This window comes from Mirounga angustirostris, unplaced genomic scaffold, assembly GCF_029215605.1.
Source record: "Mirounga angustirostris isolate CCGP_5_RB_7025 unplaced genomic scaffold, mMirAng1.0.hap1 SCAF_8, whole genome shotgun sequence".
NCBI lineage: Eukaryota > Metazoa > Chordata > Mammalia > Carnivora > Phocidae > Mirounga > Mirounga angustirostris.
Genome location: NW_026991716.1, coordinates 81,147,135 through 81,174,318, shown reverse-complemented (window position 1 = coordinate 81,174,318; position 27,184 = coordinate 81,147,135).

Sequence of the window (27,184 nt, the reverse complement as noted above, 5' to 3'; positions counted from 1 at the left end):
CGCTTAACCAACTGAGCCACCCAGGCACCCCCATCCCTCCTTTCTTTTTCTTTACTTTCCCCCCTGTTTATATTTAAGTTTTGGAAGATTCTGGTGACATATCTTGAAGGCCACTGATTCTTGCTCCCATTGTGTTGATTCTACTGAAGAAACCATCCAAGTATTCTCTATTTTTTATAACATTTTTGACTCCTAGCATTTCCTTTTGATTCTTAGAGTTGCCATTTCTCTGCTTACATTATTCATCTGTTTTCACATGTTGTCTGTTAGAGTTCTTAATATATTAATCATAAATTACATTCCTAATAATTCATACATTTGTATTACGTCTTAGTCTAGTCTTCAGACTATGTTATTTTGTTAGTTTTGTTTTTCCTTTCAGTGGGCCCCAAAGTGTGTATTACGGCCATGACCTTCACAAGTGTTTCTGTAGTGGTATAGTCCTTTTTCTTCCTGTCCCTTTCTCCATTCTCTGGAGTATTCCCATATGATTTCACTGAAGTCCTGACTTCTGTTGACCTTGTTCTTGGCCCACTTAGGTGAGACAGAAAGGCTACAGGAATGGAGAAGTTTGCTACCTCTAACTAGGATGAAGCTCTAGAAAAGACTTTTCTGCTGGCTTTTGTTATGGAGAAACTTCTGGTTATATGTCAAAATGCTTAATCTTCTTCCCTTGCCAGAGCCAGAGGGGATCTTTCTTATATCCTCACTATGAGAACCTACAAAACAGTAGGTCCCTCTAAGTCTATGACCCTCAATACTTTCTTCACTCTCTGCTATTCCACACTTAGCCTCAAGCTATTCATCAAAATCATCACTGCTGTGTTTCATTCATTAAGTTCTTATTTACCTATCCAAAGGTTTTAACTTCACATAGATAGACCTTGACTGTATTTTTGTGGATAAGCCTCTGTCTCTAAATTTGGGTATAGTGATTTACTGTGCTACCCATTTCAGATGGGACCCAGGAAAATCCATACTTTCAGTCTGTCTCTATTTTTCTTATTTTAGGGATGGAAGTAGGAACTTGTAAGCTCTTTGCTTGTCAGAATTGAAATTGACGATCCAGCCCATTCCTGTTTATTCACCTTTTCTGGGCTTTCTTCCTCTTCCAGACACCTAAATGTTAAACTGCCCTATTAGGTTCTATATGATTTTCCTTTTCTATCCATACTCAATGACTCATATGCGCAATAAACTCTTGTATTCCTATGCACAGTGTCACATATCTATGTGTGTGTGGGTTGGGGAAGGGGTGGATATTATATTTTATGTTGAACATCTATAGAATTGCAGTTTAAGAAGAGGGAGAAATAAGATTTATGCCAAAAATAGGGCATGCATAGAATCACTGACCCTGGAGGCATGCTGTCAGTCAATGCCCATACCCCCAAAATAGCTAGTTTCAAGAAATACTTATTGAAAGAATGGAGAATAATCTGCACGAAATTTATGGCTAACTACTTACATATATTATGAATTTCATTTATATTACTTTAAAATACTTGCTATTAATAAAATATTTTAAAATTAAACCATTTCAGTTTTATTAGAATTTGTTTTCATATATCTCATATATATGGTATCTTCTAAATAAAAACCTTAAATATCTTAAGTTTAAGTGTAAAACATTTTCATTTTGTTTTTCTTTAAAGACTAATTGCTAAGGTCTCAGTAGGATGTTGTGTCAAGAATGACAGCTTATTCCTGAAGAAATTCTAAGGCTTTAGTTAAAACTAAGGGAAAACAATGATCTATGAGGAAATGAGAGAATGAAATTAGGAGGCTATTACATTGCATACATTTTAAATCCATTTTTTTTCAAGTAAACCAATATACACTTTTGGAATACAGCATGCCCCTTTCTGTTATTTTTAGCAAAATGGATTCCTTGCTGTGGTAAGTGGAGCAATTGTTAATTTCAGCTCAAAATGGATTCTACCAGAGCAGTAGTTAGTGTTTTCATTTAAGCTGCTGAACAGTTATTCAGTGCTATAAATAGTTCCAAATACTATGCTAAAGATTTTTCTTTAAAAAAATAAAGTTATTTTAAGAATTGAAATAACATTTGTTGGTTGCCCTACACTTGTTATATTTTCTGATTTAATCTTCAAGATAACATATCAAGGCAGGTATTACAAGACATATTTTATTGATATAAAAACTGAGTCCCAGAGAGGTTATCTCAACCCAGGCACCATGGGAACTATGTGCCAAGCTGATTTGGCCTGAGTTCTCTGTGATTTCAAAGTCCATCTTCTTGTATAATATTAGGTGCATACAATTGGATAATATTGTACATTTATGTTCAGGTTCAACCTAAGAGAATACATTCATATGTAAATATTAGCATGAATTCAATATTATGATATTGATTAGGGCAACCATTTAATGTAGCATCCAAATGTGGACACTTTTGAGATTGAAAGGGATGCTATTAATTATGCCATGGCAATAGATGTAAACCAGCACTGCTCTAATCAACCTAGGACATATGTTTACCTAAAACTGGTAGAACTCTAGTATAATACATTATATTATAAACTAGGGAAAATGTTATATGGTAAAATGAACATAGCACTTATTTTATTCCTACTGATACTGACTTAATGATTTTTGGTACTATGACCTTAGGAAAGTCATATATTATCTCTGTAAAATCAGATAACCAGATAATGTCTATGATATTGTCTTATACATAAAGATGTAATTGTCTCATATATTTAGTAAAGCTATCCTTTGATTGTTTTTATGTGAAAGAAACAATGATGAGTGCCAAGATAATATGAAAATATTTTAAGTATTGGATAATCCTGGAAATGTATTGCTTAACAAATAGGCCTAAGCTGATGATCAAAATACCGGTACTAATTATAGTTTTAATCCAGTGATGACTGCTTTGACTATAATTCAGGTTGGAGATTAATTTTGACAAAAAAAGATAAAGTAAAATATTGCATGAGTTAGTGGTTTTGCATCATCAATTTCTATTTTGATAGTCTTAGTGGGCAAACAAGAAGAATATTCTTTCAAGGGTCCTAATCTACATGGTTCACAAATTCTAATAGTTTCATTGCAAAATATCTTAGATGCAAGTTAAACTTTAAGGAAAACATGATGTCCCAAATATGAAGAAATCAACTTTAAAATGTTTATGCTATTAAATACTCTTTCTATATACATTTTATTTAATATTAAATGGAGACATTTCATTTCTAAATCTTAGTAAAATGTAATTTAACTATATGGTACCAACAATAAAAGTAATTTTCTGAGAATCAGAGAATTGCTACAGTATCTGTTGATCACTCAATACCATATTGAGATAGAAATGTAAGAAAGAAAGAAAATAGCAGGTAATAGCATAAATACAAATAAGGATTTGTGAGGGTTTTTTTGAGAATGCAAAACACTTTAAATATGCTTTCTAATTTGCCTTAACAAATTCTGCCTTTTTTAAATTCCAACTTAAATTATATTTATAATCAATATGTAGTAAGTAACAAACATATGGCTTAAATAGCAAATATACAGCCTCTCAAAGCTTGTGTTTAGTATACAGTTATTTGCAAACTCAGAGATCATCTGAAAAAAAAAAATGCCTACACACTTGAACATAAGGGTCCAATCCACTCTACTTGAATCTATTATGAGATATTACTTTTCTCTTTTTTATTCCATGACAAGAGTCCACTCATATAACAGTTAATGTATAGCTTTTCTTTTGTCATAGTTTTAAGATACAATTTCACACATGAACCCTCAAAAACAAAAAGAAAAAAAAAAAGCTTCCAAGAATTCTGGGATATACCCTCTCATGATTATGCTATCTAAGAGAACAAAATGAATTTCCATATATATATATATAAAATTTAATGAAAAGTTTTCTTTAAAATAGTAGTCTTTATTGATATATAATTGGATTTTACTTAGCAGGTAACACATATGATTATATAAACCAGGCTTCAACTAGATGACTTTGAATAGCATGCTTCATCTTAATGTTGGTAGCACAAATAGGGAATCATTGGCCATCTTTCTCTCTGGACATATTTGAGGAATTTTGGTACACATAAGAAAAAATTTGTGTTATCTATGGGCAAAAGTAAAAAAAAAAATCAAGGGAGCCCAAACCAAATGTAATTTACCTATTTCAAACCAAAGATAACAATTCGTAATATCTTACCAGCTCCATGCACCTTGAAAAATATGGAAGCTATATTAATAAATAAAAGAGAAGTGCTATTCATATTAAACATTTTATATTGTTCATAATAAAAAAATTATGTTAATTTGCTTCATTTACTCTCATAATTTTACTTTTTTATTTTAATTACATAGCAAGAGTATAATAGAGAAAATCAAAAGTAAAAACCCTGTCAATAATGCAGTTGTCCTGCTAGATGAGGCAAATCATCACATTTCTTGCACCTTCATGTCCTTACTTTAATAATAATTATTTTTTTTACTTGCATCATCAGGATATAGAACATAAATAATCTCAATAGAGCTCTTGGCGGGGCGCCTGGGTGGCTCAGATGGTTAAGCGTCTGCCTTCAGCTCAGGTCATGATTCCAGGGTCCTGGGATCGAGCCCCGCATCTGGCTCCTGGCTCAGCGGGGAGCCTGCTTCTCCTTCTCCCTCTGCCTCTCTCCCTGCTCATGCTCTCTCTCTCTCTGTATCTCTGTGTCTCAAATGAATGAATAAAATCTTTAAAAAAAAAATAGAGCTCTTGGCAATCATGGATCTACTGGCCTGGTGAACACATCTGAAGAAGTGTATTGGCACTTTACTTTAGCTATGTATTTCATTATAGTGCTTGTTTTAAAGGACTCACTATACCAACAATATAGACAGAGCTTCTTTGTATGTTTCAATCTTTGAAGTAAATGGAAGCTATGAGCTTGGAACAGATAAACTGGATTTCTGAAAAAGTATGAGATTCAGTCCACATTTGAATTGCTCAGATTATATTTTAATGGAAAATGAAGCTTGAAAAGAAGAAATGGGCATGTCATTAAAATATCTAATTCAAGATGGTAGTCACAACCCAATCATGCTGCCTTAGTCTCTTTCAAGCTTTAAAAGTTTTATTTTTTTAATATTATACTGTATTGAAGCATGGAAATCCTCCCTACAGGCTATAGTCAAATAGTATGCTGTAATACTAATGTTTATATCTTGGAAACAGTTGCTAGAACGTGCTTCCTAAAGAAATTGATCTTGAAAGAGAACAAGGATATTGCTCCTTCAGTGAGATAGTGAAAATGGTTCACTGCATTTTTGAAATAGGTATTGAATTGTTAGAAAGAGTGCAAGAATCCAGGGAAATGAACTAAAAGTGATAGAATTATAATTTTTCTGCATGATTGCATAGAAAAAGACTAAACTTTAAGCTCTGTTAACTTCCAAAAATAGAGCACAAACTATAACAAATAAAAAATGTCATTTTTGTTATTTTTGTGTATATCTTTGTATGTAACAATACAGATACATGAGGGGAAAAGAAACACAACTTTTATTAACATAGTTTTCATTTAATTAAAAAACGCTTCATGTATCAATGGAGAAATATTTCATTCATAATTAAGAGAGAAATAAAAGAAAAACATGCACCAATGTAATGGCATGGAAGGTTTTAATTTTGTATTTGACATTCTGACTTATAAAGCACTCTTCATGGAGAGATTTTTTTTTTAATCTAAAATTATTTTTAATAGGCCAGTATCTGATATTGATCTTTCTAAGTGGTTTAAGTAATAGAGAAAGAAAGAAGAATGAAGGAAGGAAAGAAAGAAAGAAGGAAAGAAAGCTCTATTGCTTTTATCTGGATATTTTGGTCATAAAATTTTAAAAACCACTGCAGGGAAAATAACTGCACACATTTATTTACTGTTACTTACAACGTTCTTACTTACAATATTTTTAAAATGCAATTGTGCTTTATCAAATTAATAAGCAAATTAAAAGAAGATGCATTCAATAAAATTATTTTAACACATTTATGTTTATACTGGTCATAAACTCTACCTTACTATTCTGGAATATTGTATTATTTAAAAAAATTCTTATGACCTATATATACTGTGTAATGTAGTAAGATACTGTTTGTATAATTAGCATATTATTTTAAGTAAAATTAGAAAGATGAAAAATAGCTGTATTTTGCAATACCAAGCATTTTGGACAAATAAATATGAGAACTGAAATACCTGTAGAATATCAGAGCTGATTCTATAAAATGGTGGGGTAGAGACTTCAGTTTCTATTTTATTTCATGAATAGATGATTTTGGAAGTAAGTAAATGAATCACTTCTTCCTTGAGAGTATATAGGGATTAAGTGCTCTCAGTGCTGGTGAATTAAAATTCTGTCCTTTATAGAAAAAACAATATGCCTAATATTTCAATATATTGAAAATGTAATGACAAATGATCTACTTTCCAAAGAAATATTTCCAATGTATATGTGTGAGCAGAAGGTGTGTGGAAATGAAGATATTTACCATCCAGTGAACAAATGAAAGGACATTTCAGTAACAATAATTATGCAAATATATATATATTTTTAAAAACCTGTTTTAATAATGGACATTAACTACATCTTAAGCATTTAAGTAACAACAATCCATGCATAAAAATTAAATTCTATTTCAAATAAGCTTCTTACTGGCATTTAATAAAGAGAAAAGTGTAAAAAATTACAGTGCAGAGCTTGATGAATTATCATAAACTTACCACAATTATATAACCCAATCTAGATCAAGAGTAAACATTACCAGTATTTATGAAAACCTTTATGCTACTGCCACTTAACTACCCCTTTTTCTTCCAGATAAGGTAACTACTTTGCTTTGAATACTATAGATACATTGCCTGTTTTTGAACTTTAATGGAAACATTAGGCATATATTAGTTTCCTTTAGTGTCTTTCAACACTATTTTTTGAAGATTCATTACTGTTATGTAAAACAAGAACTCATTCATTGGATAATTATAATAGAAAAATCCATTCCACTGTTATTGGACATGACTCTTTCCCCCAGAGTTGATTTTGACATGACCATCTTGTACATTTGTGATGCACATATGTATATGTTTTAGTTGGTATATACTCAGGGTATATACTTAAGGAAAACTGCTTCACAGGATATGCCTATGATAAATTTTAGTAGATACTGTCAAAGATTGTCCAGGGGAGTGGCTCCAATTTACACTCTTATAAATGATGTATGAGAGTTCAAATTGGCCATATTCTAGCCAACTCGGACAATTGTCACTCTTTAAAAAAAAAAAATCTTAGTCATTTGGATTCTAAAATAGTATAATAGTATAACTTTATTTTGCATTTTAGTAATGCTTACTGATGTTGAGATGTTAAGCAAGTTTTAGTTTTGGCTATTTGGGTAAACTCTTTTATCAAGTAATTATTGAACTCTTTTGTCTATTTTTCTTAGGATATGTTCTGTATAGCACTCAGTTACATATAATGCAACTGCCTTCTATAACTCTTAAAATGAAATCCTTTGGGAAATATAAAATTAAACATATTCTACATAGATATACATACACACAGTATACTTATGTTTTCTGTATCTCTATCTAGCTACAGCTACCTAATTTCCTATTATTTCTCTATTGTTACCTAATTTTGACACTGGGTATTTCAATGTACCTATGAAATATCCAAAAAAGATTGTCCATAAGCAAGAATGTAACTCACAACTGTCACAGCAAGAGATTTTTTTTCCCAAGGTGATTATCAGAAAACAGAAGTGGATACATCACTAGGGTAAAGGATGAAGAGAAAATACTGGTATCTCAACCTCAGGAAACTTTCTATATAGGAGATATTAAGAAATGTGAGAAAATAAAATTGAGAGTTGAAATTTTTACTGTTTTCTCATATGTTTCAGTGAGTATTACCCATATTATACATTACATTATAGTAATTCAATTAGGTGAATTATTTACCTATTAAGTTTGAACCTCTCTGATAAAGTTTTCAATTCCTATTTGGAACTCCATGAACATTTAATGAATGAATTAATAAATGAAAGAGGTTTTATCCTAGACATAGTCAAAGGTAAATAGCACATAAATTACTTCAGTACCACATTTAATTAAAAAAATAAAATAGAATTAAAATAAATGCCATCAGATTAATTTCTAAACTAACAATACAGGTCATCAGTGCATGAAAAAGAGACATATTAGGGGCTGGGAAGATATTTAGGAAGAGCAATATAATATAAATGTCAAATGGAGAGGATTTGGATGTGGCTTTTTAAAAATTTCTCCTGATTATAGCACTGATGGTTACTTCTGCTGTGATGACCTCATTCAGAACTTAGAGCATGTAAGTAGATACTCAAAACAGTAGGCACCTCTCTCCTCTGGAGGGTGATTATTAGCACAACATTGGTAGTCAGTATACTGGAGCACATAATGGCTGAAGGGTTTCATCCTAGTTATTCCCCGTTGATAAACAGCTTAGGGAATTCATGGTGTCCATGCACAGGAGAAACAATCTTCCTTTGTTCAGAATTACATAATAAAGCTCAGAACATTATTTTATGGCTGGCTGAGCCCTCAGCCCTTTTAAACCTTAAAATATACCTTTGAGCATATTTTCAAAATTTGTAAACCATCAAAATTTCTAAATAAGATTATTTTAAATTCTAATTCCTTTTGCTTCACTTGACCATTGTATACCTTCTTTCCTCACTCCTTTTGGAAAATTTATTATATTTCTCAGTGACATACAATTGTAAACATATCAACAGTGTTAGATAAATCCCACTGTGAGAAAAAATTGGGTGTGTCGGCACTAGAAAGGTAATCCCTTCTTGTTGCGAATGAAGACTAATTTCATATTGTTAACTCAGAAATACTTAGTATGTGGTTTTGTAGTTTGCTGGACTGTAGTCTAACATATCATTTGCAGTCTTGTGCCGCAATAACTCTAGTGTTTTTCTTATATTGTTATAGCCAAGAAAAATGGTATCATTAGAAAGTTATGCTTTAGATCAAAAAGGCTAGGTGGCAGTAAGTACTCTCAGGGATTTAAGCAGTGCGAAACTACACAGGAGTTGATATTCCAAACGTACTGTATAGATGGCTTAGAGAAGGCAGTGGGATTGCATGCCCTTTGGGGGATCTTAGATAGTAGAGAAATCCAACACCTTATTCTTCTGCACCCCAAACCTCTGCTTAACTTAATAATTATAACTCTACCATTTAAAGTTAGTACATTATTTTCTTAATGTGCTATTTGACACAGGCAGACGTGTTTTGAGGTGCAATTGACATACAATACTATATTAGTTTCACATGAACATAGTGATTTGACATTTGAATACACTGCAAAATGATCTTGACAATAAGTCTAGTTACCATCTGTCACCATATAAAATTACTACAATATTATTGACTATATTCCCCTTGCTGTGCATCATATCTCCATGACATTTTTATTTTATAACTGGAAGTTTGTACTTCTCGATCCCCTTCACCTATTTTGCACCCTTTCTCCACCCCAGCAACCATGAATCTGTTCTTTGTATCTACAAATCTGGGTTCTGTTTTTTTATTTGTTCTGTTTTTTAGATTTTACATGTAAGTGAAATCATGAGGTATATGTCTTTCTATGTCTGACTTACTTCAATTAGCACAATACCCTCAAGGTCTATCCATGTTGTAACAAATGGCAATATCATTCTTTTTTATGGCTGAGTAGTATTCCATTGTGTGTGTATGTGTGCATGTGTATACATATCAGCATTTCTTTATCCATCCATCCACTGATGGACACTTAAATTGCTTCCATACCTTGGCTATTGTACATAATGCTACAATGAACACGAGGGTGCGTATATTTTTTTCAAATCAGTGTTTTCATTTTCTTCCCATAGATGTCCAGTAGCTGAATTGCTGAGTCATATGGTAATTATATTTTTAATTTTTTGAGGAATCTCCATAATATTTTCCAAGGATGGCTGCACCAATTTACATTCCCCCCAACACTACATGCCAGTTGCTTTTCTGCACATCCTTTCCAACACTTATTATTTCTTGTCTTTTTGATAATATGCATTCTGACATGTATAAGGTATTATTTCATTGTGGTTTTGACTTGCATTTCCCTGATAAATAATGATGTTGAGCACTTTTTCATTTGTCTGTTCGCCGTCTGTAAGTCCTTTTCAGAAAAAAAAAAGATGTCTATTCAGATCTGCCCATTTTTAAATTCAATTGTTTTTATTTGTTGGGTTTTGTTTTAAGTTGTATGAGTTATTTGTATATTTTGAATATTAACCCCTTATCAGACATACAATTTGCAAATACCTTCTCACATTCAGTAGTTTGCCTTTTCATTTTGTTGATGGTTTCTTTGCTGTGCAGAAGTTCTTTTAGTTTGATATAGTCCCTTTTGTTTATTTTTGCTTTTGTTTCCCTTGCCTGTGGAGTCAGATCCAAAAATAATCACTAGGAACGATGCCAAGGAGCTTACTGTCTATGTTTTCTTCTAGCAGTCTTAGGACTTCAGGTCTTACATTCAAGCCTTTAATCCATTTTAAATTGATTTTTGCATATGGTATGAGAGTGGTCCAGCTTCTTTCTTTTGCATGTAATTGTCCTGTTTTCCCAACATTATTTATTGAAGAGACTGTCCTTTTCCAATTATTCCTTAATCTTTTGTTATAAATTAATTGGCCATGTATGTGTAGGTTTATTTATGGGTTATCTATTCTAGTCCATTGATCTATATGTTTATCTTTATGACAATGCCATACTGTTTTTATTATTACAGCTTTGTAATACAGTTTGAAATCAGTTTTTTTTTAAAGCTATGGCTTTGTTCTCTTTCAAGATTGTTTTAATTATTCAGGGTCTTCTGTAGTTCCATACAAATTTTAGATTTGTTCTAGTTCTGTGAAAAATGCCATTGGAATTTTGATGATTATTGCACTGAATTTGCAGATTGCTTTGGGTAGTAAGGACATTTTAACAGTATTAGTTCTTCTAATCCATGAACATGGAATATATTTCCACTTATTTGTGTCTTCTTAAATTTTTTTCATCAATGTCTTATAGTTTTTAGTGTACAGGTCTTTCACCTCATTTATTTCTAGGTATTTCATTAAATATGATGTGATTGTAAATGGGATTGTTTTCTTGATTTCTGTTTCTGATTTCTGTTTCTATTATTAGTGTATAAAAATGCAACTTTTTTGTATATTAATTTTGTATCTTCCAACTTTACTGAATTCATTTGTTAGTTTTAACAGTTTTTTGGTGGAGTCTGTAGGACTTTCTATATATGGTATCAAGTCATCTGCAAATTGTAAGAGTTTTATTTCTTCCTTTCCAATTTGAATGCCTTTCATTTCTATTTCTTGCCTAATTGCTATAGCTAGGACTTCCAGTAGTACACTGAATAAAAGTGGGAATAGTGGAAATCCTTGTCTTGTGCTTAAGGATAACTTTGAGGTTTCATCATTGAGTATAACTGTGGATGTGTCATATATAGCCTTTATTAACTTGAGATATGTTCCCTCTATACCGTAGACTTTTTTTTTTATAATAAATGGGTGCTGAATTTTGTCAAATGCTGTTTCTGCATCTATTGAGATGATAGTATGGTTTTCATCTTTCATTTTTTATGTGGTGTATCATGTTGATTAATTTGTGGATGTTGAACCATCTCTGTATGCTTACAATAAATACCATTTGATCATGGTGTATGATTCTTTTAATGTATTGTTGAATTTGGTTTGCTACTGTCTTTTTGATAATTTTGCATCTATGTTCATCAGGGATATTAGCCAGTAATTTTCTTTTTTGTTGTGTCCTTGTCTGGTTTGGTATAATGGTAATACTTATTATGTAAAATGAGTCTGGAAGGGGTGCCTGGGTGGCTCAGATGGTTAAGTGTCTGCCTTCGGCTTGGGTCACGACCCCGGAGTCCTGGGACTGAGCCCCACATCAGGCTCCTTGATCAGCACTTTCTCTCACTCTCTCTCTCTTCCTGTCAAATAAATAAATAAAATCTTAACAAAATAAAATAAAATAAAATGAGTCTGGAAGTATTCCCTCCTCTTCAAGTTTTTGTAACAGTTTGAGAAGAATTGTTACTAATCTTTGATTATTTGGTAGAACTCACCAGTAAAGCCATCTGGTCCCAGACTTTTGTTTTGGTGGTGGTTTTAGATTACAGATTCAATCTCCTTGCTAGTAATTGGTCTATTAAAAAAATTCTATTTCTTAATGATGTTGTGTTGGAAGATTCTAACTCTCCAGGAATTTATAAATTTCTTGTAGATTGTTCTATTTGTTGGCATATAATTCAGAGTAGTCTCCTATGATCATTTGTGTTTCTGTGGTATAAACTGTAACTTTTCTTTCATTTCTGATTTTATTAATTTGAACCCTCTTTTTTCTTGAGTCTATACACAGGTTTTTAATTTTATCTTTTCAAAGAAGCAGTTCTTAGTTTCATTTATCTTTTATACTGTCTTTTTAGCCTCTATCTCATTTGTTTCCATTCTGATCTTTATTATGTCTTTCCTTCTATTAAATTCGGGTTTCATATGATTTTCTTTTTCTAGTTCCTTAAGAGTAAAGTTAAATTGTTTATGTCACTTAGAACCACTTTTGCTGCATCCTATATATTTTGGTATGTCATATTTCCATTTTCATTTATCTCTATTTTTTTCTCTTTGATTTCTTCTATGGCCCAATAGTTTTTCAGTAATACATTTTTTATTTCTACATATTTGTAATTTTTCCAGTTTTCTGCTTTTCACTGAATTGAAGTTTCAAATCATTGTGGCTAGATAAGATGCTTGATACAATTTCAATCTTCTTGAATTTATGGAACTGTTTTATACCCTAATTCATGAACTATCCTGGAGAATGTCCCAAGTGCACTTGAGAAGAATGTGTATTCTGCTGCTTTGGGTGGAATGTTCTGTATTATCTATTAAGTTCATTTGGTCTAATGTGTCATCGAAGGCTGATGTTTCTTTATTAACTTTATGTCTGGATGATCTACCCATTGATGTATATGGAGTGTTAAAGTCCCTTATTATTATTCTATTGCTGTCAACTTTTCCTGTTACGTCTGTTAATATTTACTTTATATTTTTTTGTGTTTTTATGTTGGGTCCATATATATTTATAATTGTGCTGGATTGACTCCTTTATAATTAGATAGTACCCCACTATGTCTTTTATTGCAGTCTTTGTTTTAAAGTCTATTTTGTCTGATATTACTTATAGCCACACCAGTTTCTTTTTAATTTTTAATTTTTACTTACAAGGAATATCTTTTTCCATCCCTTCACTTTCAGACTGTGTGTGTTCTGACTTCTGAAGTGAATCTCTTATAGCCAGGGTATAGATGTCTTGATTTTTATCCATTCAGCCACTCTATGTGTCTTTTGATTAGACAATTTAGTCCATTTACATTTAAAGTAATTATTGATAAGTATGTACTTATTGCCAGTTTAATTGTTTTCTGTCATTGTATTGTATTATTCCTCTCTGTAAGTTTTGCCTCTTTTTCTCTTCTATTTTAATTTGATGACTTTATCTTTAGTATTATGTTTAGATTGCTTTCTCATTTTCTTTTGTATACTACTATAAGTTTTTGCTTTGTGGTTACTATGATGTTCATATATATAACAATCTCTTTTAAGTCTACAGCAACTTTAAACACATTCCAAAACTCTACATTTTACTCCCCAAACCCACCAATGTTTTATGGTTTTGGTAGCACATTTTACAACTTTTTATTTTATGCATCCCTTAACTAATTATTGTAGTTTTAATTTATTTTATTGTATTTGGCTTTTAACTTTTATAGTAACTATTATATAAGGATCAATCCAGTACCTTTATTGTATATTCACCTTTTCCAGTGAGATTTTTACTTTCATGTATATTCTTATTATTAATTAATGCCATTTTTGTTTTTTCTAGCTAAAGAAGTCCTTTTAACATTTCTTTAAGACTGATTTAGTAGTGATAAACTCATTTAGCTTTTGCTTGTCTGGAAAACTCTTTTTCTCTTCTTCAATTTTGAATGATAACTTTACTAGGTAGAGTATTCTTGTTTGGAAGTTTTATTGTTATTGTTCTCCTTTTGGCAATTTGAATATGTCATGTCATTTTTCTTCTGGCCTTGCAAAGTTTCTACTGGGAAATTTGCTGATCACCTTATAGGGTATATAACAATGTGTTCTCTTGTTTCTTTTAAGATTCTTTAGCTTCTGACATTTTATTTTTAATGTGTCTTGGCATGGCTTTCTTTAGATTTATCTTATTTGGAATTTTTTGAGCTTCCTGAACCTGGATGTTTGTTTTCTTCCCTAGGTTAGGAAAGTTTTCAGCCATTATTTTTTCAAGTATGTTTTCTGCCCCTTTCTCTCTCTCTCCTCTGAAATCCCAACAATGAAAATGTTACTTTACTTGATGCTGTCCTATTGGTCCCTTAAATTATCTTCATTTATTTATTTTTTTCTTTTGCTCCTCTGTCTGCATGAGTTCCATTACTTTGTCTTTCACCTCACTGATCCATTCTTTTGCTTCATCCAGTCTGCTGTTTAACATCTCTAGTTTTCTTTGTTTGTTTGTTTGTTTGTTTTGTTTTTCCAGTTCATTGTATTTTTCAGCTCTGTGACTTATTTCTAGTATTTTCTCATATTTTCCATCTCCTTATTGGAAATTCTCACTGTGTCCATCCACTCTTCTCCCAAATTTAGTGAGTGTTCTTTATGACCATTACTTTGAACTCTTTACCGGGAAGATTACTTATCTCCATATCACTAAGCTCTTTTTCTGAGGTTTTGTCTTGTTCTTTCATTTGGAACATATTTTTTTGTTTCCTCACTTTGCTTGATTTTCTGTGCTTATTTCTATGTATTAGGCATAAGAGCTACCTCTCTCAGGCCTGAAGGAGTAGCATTATATAGGTGATGAACTTTATGGTTAACCTTGCTCTAACTCTTGCTTCTTTCTCAAACTTGGTGAATGTCTAAGCAGCCTGATTTATTCTTTTTTTTTTTTTTTAGGAGTTGGTTTCTAATGGGCCTTAATTGAGGGCCTTGACTGATTATTCAACAGACTTTTCTTGAGAGGCAGAATGACAAGTGGTTAAGAGCACAGACTCCATAGCCAAACTGCCAGGGTTTGGAGCCTGACTATACCTGTCTGAACCTGGACAAGTCACATAAACTCTTTGTGCCTCAATTTCCTCAACTCCATAATGGGGATGAATAATAGTGCTTACCTCATACATTTGTGCTGGTGCTCAATTGTGTTTTTATTATTTTTTTAATTAAGATATAATTGATATGATATAATATTAGTTTCAGGTATACAACATAATTTGATATGTGTATATACTGAGAAATGATCATCATGATAAGTCTAGTTACCATTTGTCACCATACAAAGTTACGCATTTTTTTCTTATGCTAAGAACTTTTAAGATTTACTCATTTAGCAACTTTCCAATATGCACTACAATATTATTGACTATAGTCACCATGCTGTACATTATATCCTCATGACTTATTTATAATTGGACATTTGTTCCTCTTGATCCCCCTCACCCATTTTGCCAACCTCCCATCTTCCCCTCCCCTTTCGCAACCACTAATCTGTTCTCTATGTTTATTAGCTTTGTTTTCTTTGTTCATTTTTTTTTTTTAAATTCAAATATAATGAACATACAGTGTTATAATAGTTTCAGGCATACAATATAATGATTCGACAATTCTATACATTTCTCAGTTCTCATCACAATAAGTGTACTCTTAATCCCCATCACCCATTTCACCTATCCCCCACCCACCTCCTTTCTGACAACCAGTTTGTTTTCTGTATTTAAGAGTGTTGTTTTTCCTTTTTTTTTCTTTGTTTCATAAATTCCATATATGAGTGAAATCATATGATATTTAACTTTGTCTGACTGACTTGTTTCACTTAGCATAATATCCTCTAGATCCATCCATCTTGTTGGATGGATAGGAAATAGCCAGCTTTCATTCTTATTTATGGGTAATATTCCATTATATATACCATATGTTCACCTATGAATGGACACTTCCATTGCTTCCATACCTTCAGCCTAATTTATTCTTGATATGTCCCTCTTGTTGAGGGTGTGCCAAGGCTTCCAATATTCCAAGGAAAATAATCACATTTACCACCAAATTTCAGGCTGACTAGAAGCCAGACTGTCAGGCAGCAGCAGCTTTTAAAGTATGCCAATACACACAGCCCTGTGGACTCACAACTGTCATCACTGCTAGCCTCCAGACCAGGAGATTGGCAGTGTTCTCTTGGCAACAGTTGTAAAAATTAAGGTTCCAGATAAGTGTAAGCTCCTTTCTAGGAGGTTTTGTTGAGCTGTGATGAGGCCAAGGAAGGTATATAAAAATTCTGTCTTCATGCTTATTTTCACTGGGAATGCTTTCCTTGCCTCTAGATGTGTGGAAAACCTGAAGCCTGTCCTTCAGGCTGAAGCTCTAGATAAAGTAAATAGGCCATTTTCATAGGACAATGGGTTGTGTTTCAGTTTACTGTCTGTGCAGAGCCCTTGTGTGTGTGTGTGCGGGGGGGGTCTACTAGGAAATGCTTCTTGTTACAGTCCCATGGAGCTCAGTAACATCAACCCCCTTGGTCATCAGGGTCACAATCAAGGGATGCTCCCTGTGTGATCATTCCCAATGGCTTAAGCAAAGCAGCTGGAGAGTATAGGGGCAGGACATGCTTCACAGCTTTAGAAAAGCAATGGGAAATTGTCTTGATTGTATATACCCATGCGTTTCAGCAATGCAGTGGAAAAATGCCTTTTCTGTGCACATGCACGATAGCTTAAACTAAGAGCAGGAGAATGCCATGACCATTTGTGCTTGCTATCCCTAGCCAGGGGGAGGGAGAGTATTGCAACTGCCTGGACACACTTCCTTAGCTAGGGAGTGAAAGAACTCTACCACCATTCATGCTCACCTGCCCTGGTGAGGAAGCAGGAGAATGCTGCAACTGCACATGCCCTCCAGCTTCAGCAAGGCAGCAACAGCGCTGCCAGCAGTCACCACTGCTTGTCTTAGTAAGAAGTGGGTGGATGCCATGTCTGAGCTTGTCCAGCTGTGCTAGCCCCCTACAAGCAGAGTACGATGGTATCTGCCAGCAGCTTCGTCTCTGGGGAGAGTTTCAACTGTCCACTGCCCCTGCAATGGATGCTTTAAGATTAGCAAATAAATTTTCACATACAGTCTAGCCTTTTTTCAAACTGCTATTTTTTTCTCTATGTCTTGAGTCAAATGAGAATGCATGTGAGTCCTTTAAAAGGATAAAAAAAAAAAAAAGATCTTGTAGCACTTGGGATCATATGGATGTCAGCCCTCTTGGTTTTCTAAGCCACACCTTTTAGGGATTTGTCTTTCCTGTGTAAATCCCAAGGGTTAGAGTGCCTGATGTGGGGTATCAACCCCTTGCTCCCCTGAGAGAAGTTTCTTATTATTATGCGTTACCACACCAGGGGTGTAGTTTTTGGTGAGACCATGTTTCTGCCTCTCCTAATTGTCTTGATGTAGTCCTTTTGTTCTTTGTTGTGGAAAAGCAGTTCATCTAGTTTTCAGATCTTTTTCAGAGAGAAAATATCTATATTTAGCTTAGATTTGCTGTTTGTGGGAGGAGGTGGTTCAGAATCTTCTTATGCCTCCATCTTAAACTCTCCTTCACAAAGAGTTTTCTAGGTGGCAAAAAGCAAAGCAGACTGTGACTGTCACTACAAGCTGAAAATTTGAAAACACAAATGAACATCACCTTAAAAATATATTATTTCATACTCACAATTATTAAGAAAACTTCCTTCATTCACTTTGCCTGGAAATTCAGTGTCATTATACAGATGAAGCAACCAGGGCATGGATGGGAAGGAATCTGCCACTGTTTACCTTCTCTAGATCATAGAAAATTCAAGTCTAGAAGCACACATGGGCTTGCCTAACCCACCACAATATTACATTACTATTATTATTATTACTTCTAAATTTCTTCTAGTTAATGTTTATTCACAAGGAGATAAACAGTGTTTATAGAGATGATCACTACTGTATACTTGCTCCAAATATAAAAAGTGACTTTTCTTGCATAATGACATAAGCTAATTAAAAATGATAATACTTGACATCTTCTGCATGTTATGAGACAAAAAATAACAGAATAGAATAAAACAAAACAACACTGCTGCAATAATACTACTATAGCAAAACAAAGAATAGACTAAATTTTAAACCTATTATAAAAATTAGATTTAAATTGATAGATAGTAGATAGAAAATTAGGTAGCTGTAGCTGAGTAGATAGAAACACAGAGTTAGATTTATGTGTGTGTGTGTGTGTGTGTGTAAAATATATTTTATCTCATATCTCCCAAAGGAGTTTTTTAAAAAATATATTGTAAGGTTATGTTTCTAGTTCACTGAAAAATATATAAAGAACTGGTTTTTCAGATAATTTTTAACCAAACTATAATACTGCTATGTTATATACATACACTGAAAAAAGACCACATAATGTTAAGTAAAGTGCCTCTATTTTCCTTTAGTAACATCAGACAATAACCTCATTGAGACTTGGGTTTAACAACAGTAAAGTTAGTATAGGTGAGGGATATGAATTGATGACTCTTGTGAATACTGCAAGAATGAAAAATTATATTCAGTAAAATATATTTATTCATTCAATAGATAGTGCCCAATAAAAATTACTAAGCAACCATTATAAACAAAGTTTTTCTTTTTTAGTTCCTTATGATATATCTGTAATGAAAAGAAACATATTCCTATCTTCATGGAGCCTACATTCTTCCAGGAAACAGCATAGTAAGGTCCAGCTCTTATTTTATGAAGCCAACAATATATTTTTTAACAGATTTATCCTATTAGTCGGCCCTTACATTTTTATTTGGTACATAGGAAATAGCAAAAAATAGGAAAGAAAAAGTAAAAGGGGAAAAGAGCAAACTTTCTTTGAACTAATTTCAATGTTTATATCCTTTAAACTTATATAACTTGATCTTTATTTCTTAAACATGGGAAAATCATCAGGCCTGTGATATTGAAATAGATATAGCATCTATAAATACTCATAATATCATTTTTTCTTTCAAAAGTCTGACTGCTGTGCTCTCTGTAATATAATGGATTGTAAATTTATAAATCTTTAAAATAAGGAGGAAATAAGTAGTAGTTATACAAAATTAGATTTTTTACTGAAACCTAAGTAAACCAGGTAGATCCCAGCTGACAATAAAAAGGAGTATTTTTAGGCCAGTCAAATTCAGAAATAAGAAAAATTTCTTAATCTATATTTTTTCCTAGTATTTAAAATATCATGAATCTATACAATCTAAGTTGATTTTCCACAAATGTGTTTTTTTGTATCTGTGAATAGAATAACTAGGCTTGATACTTATTTGATCTCAAAGGATATCTTGAAGGAATGTCTATCCCATTATTTAATTTAAAAAAAAATCTTAGTCATAGGAAGTATCTGGATCAAGTTTAAAAGAAGAAATCATTGTATACTTGAGGAAAAATAAAAATATTTTATTGGGGCAAACACAAAGTGCAAAAATTTTACTAGTCACAAATTTTAGAAATATCAGTGTTTCTTTGGTAGCAGCAGCAGGATTAGAAGTAGCAGTAATATTTTGTGTCAAGATGACAAAATAGGAGGACCCTGAGTTTACCCCATCCCATGTTAAAAACTAGATATCATACACATCCAAGTCAATAAACTGGAGGAAGATCCAAATACTGGCAGAAGAAACTCCACAACTAAATATAGAGAAGATGCAGAGTCTGAACGATTATGAAGTTCAGAAAGGTGGAGGGAAGCTGTGTGTGCAGAGAAGGCAGAGCACTGGGCCAGCCCAGAGAGCATGTGATAGGTGGGTTACCACCCTTAAAGAGATAGCAGCCTGTGCAGAAAGGTAACAAAAAATGGCAGTTTACACAATGCTGGGGGGTGAACATGAGACAGATCTATTTGTACTGATTTTGGACTGTGTCTGGGGAATTCTCTGAAAACTAGGGAGCTAGCAGATGCCATTTTCCTCCCCCATCCCCCCACATAAACACAGGGCCACCTGTGGGAGTCAGTGCTGTATAGACACTCGCTACCTAACCTACTAGCAGTGTGCCATGCCAGTGAGTTCTCCTGAGGACTCACCCACTCCAAGCCTGCTAGCCTTGGCCCGGGGCTCAGGGTAAATTTGGTTAAAGCTGCATGCCACTCCTGCACAGCTGCTGGGTGCACAGCTGCTGCAACGTGCCACACCCAGCTCCCACACCATACCCAGCCCCATGCCTCCAGTCACCATCATACAACTGCACCCAGCTTCACGACCTTGGCCGCCCCAGTGTACAGCCCTCAACCACCACAGCACTTCAGGGTATAGGGTATAGGACCAGTGACACAGCTCAAATTTTGCTAACACTGCTGCTCAGCTCCAAAGTTTCCTGGTGGGCATTCCCCCTCAGAGCTGGCCTACCTGTGTCCCACTAATACCATAGAGAGCTAGCACAGCCCCACACAGGCAGAGTCAGTACAGATGACTGCAATGAAAGGAAAAGTGACTCGGTCACAATAGCAGGGTGTAAGCAACATCCAAAGGATACTTTCCTAAAGTGCCAAGTTCTGGTGAACAAGGGACACTAAACTGTGTAGAGCATTCCAGGACCTCTTCTTCATAAAGTCACTGCTTTCAAGAGCAGAAGACATAGCTGACTTTCCTAACACATATGAACAGAAAGAGAGATAGACAAAATGAGGAGACAGAAATTTCTCCTAAATGAAAAAACAGGACAAGGCCATGGCCAGAGATATAAGTGAAACAGATAGAAATAACATGCCTGATAGAGAATTTAAAGCAATGATCACAAGGATACTCACCAGACTTGAGAAAAGACTGGAAGATATGAGTGAGACCCTTAACACAGAGATAAAGAATAACAGAGCAAAGATAAAGAGCTCAATAAATGAAATGAAAAACATGCTTCATGGAATGAACAGCAGGATGGAAGAAGCAGAGGAACAAATTAGTGACCTGGAAGAGTGAGTAATGGAAGGTAATCAAGCTGAACAAAAGAGAGGAAAAAGAATTATGGAAAACAAGAAGTAGCAATACCATAACAATAATTAAGTTGAGTACCCTTCAATTCACACTTGAATGTAGACACCTGAAAATATTCACTGACTCAAAAAAACAGAAACTGTTGTTTGGATTAGATAAGCCAGATGGCAATTTATAAGGCAGAGTTTCACAATCAATGAAGAGAAATATATTCACAAGGCTGCATATAGGTCCTACTGCAACTTCAGACAAATACCAATTTGCACATTTATAGTTTGAAAGTCAGTTTTTCAGAAATCACAAGGAGCTGGGAGTCATGTAAATTCTCACAAGCTAGAGTAGAGACACATTATTAAAATCATGGTTAAGTATCTTAAATATCCCAAGTCCACATCTTAGGAGTGTGGCCAAACTAGCCCTAGATTAAAGGATGCTCTAGACATCCCCTATTTAAGCTTAACAACAGACTTCAGAATGACTAAACTGATCTATAGTTAAATCTATTGCTTGCCAGAGCAAAATGTAAGACCATTCAACAGCGTTAAAAAATTATCATATATGCAAAGGGACAGTTAACTTATAACTAATAAAAATAAGCCAATAGAAATCAACCAAAACATGACTTAAGATGATAGAATTAGCAAAGACATTAACTCTACTGTTACAAAAATGATCAATATATAAACAAATGTAAAGCAAAGCATGAACAATAATGAGTAAAAAAATAAAATAAAATACTAAAAAAATACAAAACAAACATCTGGACATGAAAAAAATAATGTCTGAAATAAAAATTTCACTAGACCGTGTTAACAAGATAATAAGATATTAGATACTACAGAACAAAATATCAATAAAACCAAAGAAAAAGCAACAAAACTATTAAAAATTAAGAACATCCAGAAAAATAATACTGAAAAATATAAGTAGCACTTTAGTAATGTGTTTAAAATATTAAGGAATCTAATATACATATAAACAGAGTTCCAGCTTTGGAGCAGGCATACACACGATTATTTTATTTGATGAAATTTACAAATATAAACCTACAACTCAAGGTGAAAATTATAAACCTACAACTCAAGAACCTCAAAAACCACAAGCGAACTCAACTTAAGAAAATAATGCCAATACTCCATAATTGAGCTGTTTATTACCAAACAGTCAGAGAAAAAAGTTTTACTATAGATGCTGGAAAAAAGGTAAGTAATACAGCATACTTTTTGTCAGGAACTATTTAAGTCAAAAGATAATTTAATCAAAAATACTGTGAAAAGAACAACCACCAAAATTTGAATGTGGAGCTCTATATATTCAATAAAATTATCTTTTAAAAAGGCAGATAAGTGGCTTCTAATTTGTGCTTGGGGTATATAAAACTGCAAAGATCATTGTTTCCACCCTTATAGAAACAAACTAATAGTCAAAGTGCAAAATTTACCATTTTTCTTGAACTTATTGATCAAAGACCTGAGTTGGCAGAGCAAAAACTAACCTGAAATCTATGCAAGTTGAAATTTATGAAATATGAAAACTACGAGAGCAATGTAAACCTGCAAGGAGAGAAAAGACATGATTATATGATTATCTGGGCAGAAACAGCTTGACACTAATGAGAATTGTTAAATAATTGAAAATTGTTAAAGAACTGGTAAAGGCCAAATGTGATCTAGCAAAATATAGAATAATGGGGGATGCAAATGCACCTACTTGCACGCTCTTCCCCATGGATTTCAACAGTAGCTCATCAAAAATAACTGATGAGAACTTTGAGAAAGCTTTCCTTGTAGCAAAGGCCAAGTGAGAACAACAGCTGCTGCAGGAAACATATGAAATAATTCCCTATCTACTACCTCCCATTGAGAACAAAAGACTTAAATTGGAAGGTAAAGGCAATAAACAATGTCACTTTTATGAAAGTGAAAGGAAACACACAAAACTCCTAGCCCTGGGGAAAGGGCAGGGATGCATGCTGCACCCAGAACTATAGCTACAGAAGGAGCAGGAATAATGAGAAATCCACTCTCAAGACTTAGAGAAAGAGTGGCTGCCTGAGACTGAAGCATAATAACTGTAATTGTGAAGGTACTTTCCCCCATAACCCAACAACTACCAGCTCACAAAAGTCAAAAAAAGTGAAATACTGGAGAGAGACCTCTCTGAGACACAGCCAAAAGGGAAGACCTACAGCTAAATGTGGAACAGTAATCAAAAGAAAACCTCTGACAAATAAATCCCCACTCTAAACGCTAGGTATCACTAAAGCAATCTGAAGCCTGTTGGGCATTAAGGGTAACAAATGTAACAATACTATCCAAATATCCCACCTTTGCTTCTGAACAAATGAACCTCAAACTTCACATGAAAAGTCCAGAAGCAGGAAAAATATGAAGGCATGTTTATTTCAAAGCATAAAAATATGAAGGCATGTTTATTTCTTTTTTTTTTTTTTAAGATTTTATTTATTTGACAGAGAGACAGCGAGAGCAGGAACACAAGCAGGGGGAGTGGGAGAGGGAGAAGCAGGCTTTCTGCTGAGCAGGAAGCCCGATGTGGGACTCGATCCCAGAACCCTGGGATCATGACCTGAGCTGAAGGCAGACGCTTAACGACTGAGCCACCCAGGCGCCCAGGCATGTTTATTTCAAAGCAAAAAATTCAAAGGGTTTTTTCCAATCTTTTTTATACTATCCAAGCTTTCCTGTTTTTTTTTTTTTTAATTATAATGTGCACAAACAAATCAAGAAATTAAAACATGCCAAGAAATACAATAATCAGAAGAAACAGACTGAGATATAACAGGGAATTTAAATTAACCACAATTAATATGTTAAAGCTCTAGTGGAAAAGGTAGGATAACATGCAAGATAATATAATCAATTTCAGCCTAGAGATGGATACTGTAATGTAAACTGCAAGTAAAGAGAAAGAAGACACGAAGGACTACTTTTAGTTTCATAGATACAATGCATTGAGCTATGAAGAAAAATGAATTTTAGGATAAATCATTAAAATTTACCCAAACAGAAATAGGAAAACTGTCTGGCAGGCCATGGGAAGCACTCATTCGCTCCCTCCTTCCAACATTGTTGATTTCAGGGAAGGTTAAGATGGTGGGGTAGGAACATCTTGAGCTCACCTCCTCCCAAAGATACAGCAAATCCACTACATATGAAATAATCTCCTCTGCAAGGGACCTAGGAATTAGATCCCTCTGCTCATCTAGTTTACTAATCTTGGAGCACCTGCCAGAGAGGGAGGCCTCTCCCTGGGTACTGAGATACTGGTGGTGGCAGCCATTGCTACTATCTTATTCTGCCATACTAATCCGGGCAGTGAGGGTACCACTTTGGAATTCTCCTTCTAGACTGCAAGTGCCAGGGAAGTGTGCCTACTGAAAGTCCTGCATAACCCAGTACCTCAGTCAGAGCTCACAGAAGATAGGATAATCCTGTCCACCAGCACATCTGTAGCAGTCATAGCTTAACCCTGCAGCTAGATGGACCAGGGGCCAACCATATGCATCAGTACTCCCATAGCATTCACAGACCAGACACAATGGGAGGGCACATACAGCACCCTGAGAGTATTTAGTTCTGGTGACCAGGGAAAACTGTGCTTCTGAATGCCACAGGACACCTATCTAAGGCCATTCTTTCAAGACCAGGAAAGGTAGCTGATCTATCTAATACATAGAAACAAATACACAGAGTCAGGCAAAATGAGGAGACAGAGAAATATGCCCCCAAACAAAACAAAACAAATAAGACAAAACAAAACAAACAAACAAAAAAAGAACCTCAGAAAACAAAAAACCTAATGAAACTCTGATAAAGATTTCAAAGTAATGGTCATAAAAATGGTCTCTGAATTCATGAAAATAATGGATGAACACAGTGAAAACTTCAAAAAAGTGAGAGAAATGTAAAAAAGAACCAATCAGAGATGAAGAATACAATAAATGAAATGAAAATATACTAGAGAAAAAGAATAGCAGATTAGATGATCTAGAACAGATCAGAAAACTAGAAAAGAGGATAGCTGGAAATCACCCAAGCTAAACAGCAAACTAAATACATAAATTAATTAATTAAAATTAAAATTAAAATTAAAAAAAACCCATGAGGATAGTTTACGTGGACTCTGAGACAACATCAGGCACGGTAACGATTTCATTATACAGGTTTGGGAAGGAGAAGAGACAGAAAAGGTGCAGAAAATTTATTCAAAGTAATAATAGCTGAAAACTTTCCTAACCTGGAGGAGAAGACATCCAGATCCAAGAAGCACAGAGAGCCCCAAACAAGATGAAGTCAAAGAGGTCCACACCAGGACACATAATTAAAAGGTCAAAATTTGAAAATAAAGAGAATCATAAAAGCAGCAAGAGAAAAGCAACTAGTTATGTACAAGGAAATACTCATAGGACTATCAGATGATTTTTCAGAAGGAACCTCACAGGTCTGAGGGAGTGACACCATATATTCAAAGTGGCAAAAGGAAAACAAACAAACAAATTAAAAAAAAAAACAAACCTATAATCAGGAATACTCTAATTGGTAAGGTCAACATTCAAAATTGAAGGAGAGATAAAGAGTTTCCCAGACAAAAAAAAGTCAAAGGAGTTCATCACCAATAAACTAGTCTTATAAGAAATGTTAAGGGACTCCTTTAAGGGGAAAGAAAAGTCCATCACTTAAAGCAAGGAAAATATAAGAAAAAATGCTCAATTGTAAAAGCAAACATATAGGTAGTGCATTAACTACTTATAAAGCTAATAGGAAGGTTGAAGGACAAAGTAGTAAAATCAGCTATATCTGTAATAATTAGAAGACGGTTATAAAAATATGCAAAATGTGATGTGAAAAACAAAACATGGGGAGGAGTAATAATATAGTGCTTTTAAAATATGTTCAAACTTAAGTGACCATAAACTTAAAATAGACTCCTATAATACATAGGGTGTTATATATGAACCTCATGTTAACTACAAACCAAAAACTTGTAATAGATACAAAAAAATAAATAAAGAGAAAAGAATTCAAACATAACACCAAAGAAAGTCATCAAATCTATCATCTATCTATCTATCTATCTATCTATCTATCTATCTATCTATCTATCTAAGAGCCAAAGAAGAAGGAGCAGAGAGAGAACTATAAAACAACCAGAAAACAATTTAAAAAATGGCAATAAGCACATAACTATCAATAATTACTTGAAATGTAAATGAACTAAATATTTCATTTAAAAGACATAGGGAGACTGAATGGATTTAAAAAAAAAAAAAGATCCATCTATATGCTGCCTAAAAGAGATTTACTTCAGGCTTAAAGACATAAAAGAATAAAAGAGAAGGGTTAGAAAAAACATTCCATGCAAATGGAAATAAAAAGAAAGCTGGGATAGCAATACTTATAGCAACAAATTAGACTTTAAAACAGACTTAAGGAGGGCACATGTTGTGATGAGCACTGGGTGCTATACAAACTAATGAATTGTTGAACACTACATCAAAAACTAATGATATACTATATGGTGGCTAACTGAACATAATGAAAATAAATAAATTAATTAATTAAATAAAATAAAGTAAAACAAAGACTGTAACAAGAGACAAAGATATTAAATATTGATAAAAGAATCAATCCAAAAAGAAGATAAAGTAATTATGAATATCTATGAATCTAATAGAGGAGCACCTAGATATATAATGCAAATATTAACAGAAATAAAGAGAGAAATTGACAGAATTGACATAATAATACTAGAAGATTTAAAAAACCCACTTACATCAATGGATAGATCTAGACAGAACATCAATTAGCAAATTTTAAATGACACATAAGGCCAGATGGACTTAATACATATATACAGAACATTCCACACAATGCAAGAGATTATACATTCTTCTCAAGTGCATATGGAGCATTCTTCAGGATAGATCATATTAGGCCACAAAATAAGTGTTAATAAATTTAAGAAGACTGAAATCATATCAAGCATCTTTTCTGATCACAATGGTATG